Source organism: Phytophthora infestans, genomic scaffold, assembly GCF_000142945.1.
Source record: "Phytophthora infestans T30-4 supercont1.52 genomic scaffold, whole genome shotgun sequence".
NCBI lineage: Eukaryota > Oomycota > Peronosporomycetes > Peronosporales > Peronosporaceae > Phytophthora > Phytophthora infestans.
Genome location: NW_003303707.1, coordinates 58,464 through 61,194, shown reverse-complemented (window position 1 = coordinate 61,194; position 2,731 = coordinate 58,464).

Here is a 2,731-nt window from a genome sequence, read left to right as displayed (position 1 = left end):
TTCGGCCAAGTTAGCTTCCGTCCAAGCCGCTAAGAACGTGCAATGAAGTATTGAGTACGAGAAAGAAACCAATTCAAGAGAGCGTCGTCACGAGGTAAGAGCTCTCCGAACTCGCTAATGAAGCCAGAAGAGAGCATCCCCAGCAACGAACTCTCGTAGTCCGGGTGGAACTCGTCCAGTTGTCGAGCTTGACGTCGTAGCATTCGCTTGCACTCCTTGTTGTTGCTCAGATAACGCGCCGTGCCCTCCAGAAAGCGGAGACCTGGAGTGTCTTTAGAGCTTTGTTTCAAGTAGTGGATGTGGCGAGGAAGCACCTTGGCCAGAAGATACTGAGCCAGTACGCGAGTGTAGCCATGAGACGTATTCAACCACGGCAACATGGTCTCCAGCAGTTCTCCAAAGTCGACGTCAAGACTGTTGTCGTCCAGCTTGGTGTCCACCAAATACGCCGACACAAGTAACAGTGAAGCGCCCACTTGTGGCATCAGATTCGCATCGCCAAGCATGGGCAGCAACACGCCAGAGCAAATTTCCGTTGGGAACTTGGCAGCCATCCGCATACCGAACAGCTCCATGTAGTAGCGAACACTGGGCAGTTGAGGCACAGCAAATGCAGTAGCTAGAGTAGGAAGCAACTCTGTCAGCTGCGACTTGGTCACGTGTGCACTGACGATGCAGAGAGCCTGCCAGGAGCGCAGTTTCTTGCCGAACCCATCGCTGTTGAGCATGTGTTGCTTCTGCCACTCAGGCGTCACATTGAGCTTCAGAAGTCGAGCTGTCAGAGCATCAAAGAGCTGCTGCGTATCGTTACTGGACGAGCTCTTGTCGACAGCGACGTCGTCCACGAAGCTCAACATGACAAGCCGCACAAATCTGTCCTTGGCGTGGGTCGTGACCGCTGCTGTCTGGTTGCCATCGAGAGGAGAATAGCCTTGGAATCCTTGGAATGGAGCACCCGCATCCGTTGCCAGCTGCTCCTTCTCGTCGATCAAAGGTTCCTTATACAGCAGCAGCTCCACCAGCTCGTCTACAAAGGACAGAGCCGACACTGGGTGTGCACGCCACGTTTGACATAAGCGACACGCCAAGTGGAAGACCACATTGGGTCTGTGTCTCGAGCCAAAGCGGATAAACTCTGCCAGCCAGAGCTTCATCGTCGAAGTCAGCTCAGCTCGCAGCAGGAATACTGGCTGGAACATACACGTCACGACAGCTCGAGTGAGGGTGTCAGGCTTGGCCTTGCTGTCGTTGTACGCCGTCCAGCCTTCCTCTAACAAACTATCAATATCCTTCGAGGCCTGGACCAGTGACCCAGCCAGTTGTGCCAGCGTGAGCGACAGCACGTTGACCATCTGAATCAACGCCGAAGGGTTCATGCCGGCAGTGGGCAACGCCTCGACACACGCGTCGTAGGTCGCTCGAAGTAGTTTCGTGTCGATGAAAGACGAGGATTCCACGACACGATCCAGATAGGATCCACAGGACGCATCCTGCCCTTACCGTCGCCCCCACACGCTTGGCTTGTGCTGGAGTAGGTGAATGGTAGAGTGAGAGACGACACTGAGAGAGCGACGGGGTGCCCGCAGGTCCCAGCAACCTCGTAAAATGGATACTGCTGAGAAACGTTACGAACTTCGACAATGGGTGCCAATCATTATTACGAAACTTAAACTTCAAGAATGGTTTAATAATGGGTGCCAATCATTATTACGAACCTCAAACGAGGGGCTGCCAGTCATTCGGCAACCGGAAACAATGGAAAGCGCCGACAAGAAATACAGCGAATCAATAGAAGACGTTTGGCATTCCTATGCCTCCTTCCCTAGGGCTCAACTCCGCGACCGCTGCCTGAATCCATCCTCGTGGTGGTGTGTCTGGTTTTGCAAAGGAAGACTTCCATACGAAGCTCCTTATTCTCCAATCCGCCTCTTGTGGCAGTGTTTTAGTTGGCCATGCATGCCTCGCCACATACAGCAGTTTGGGAATTATAATTGCCGCTGCGATAGCAGCTCTCTCTTGGACCGAGTTGGATTTGTCCACTGCCAGTGCCAGTCGGGTGGTCAGCGCCGCGAAGGCTTTTGTCCATGCACTCTGTGTTGTGTCTTCTGGTCCTGTGATGTGTCCGAGATATCTCGTTTCTTTGACTTCCTCCACTGAGTCCGCTTCTTCCCCCGCCTGTTTGTTCATGCTCGTTGGCGTCCCTAGTTGTAGGGCGACAGATTTCTTCAAATTGAGCCTGAGGCCTGATACATCTGAGAAAGTCTGTACTACCCCAAGCGCGATTCTCTGCATGCTCGAATTTGCTATGTAAATTGCAGTATCATCCGCATATCCTGCCACTCGTATCTCTTCTCCATCCTTGTCTTTCTCCAAGCTTAGTCCCTTGAGCCTCTGCTCTTGATGCACTGCGTCGTACAGGAGGTCCACTGCCAGTATGAATAACAGAGGGGCTAGAGGACACCCCTGTCTGATGCCGCTTGTGACGGCTATTGCCCTTGATAGAGTCCCGTTGGCCATGAATTTCACCGTCGTGTTTTCGTGTGTCGCCTTGACTATCGCTCTAAATTTGGATGGAAATCCTTTCGCCTCCAGGACCTTGTGTAAAAATTCCCTATCCAACGAGTCGTAAGCTTTGGCGAAGTCGAGCAATAGCACTTGCGCTCTTTCATACTCGCTCATGCCCTTCGCCGCCAGCTTCGATGCTTCCAGCAGATCAATTGCTTCGTGGATT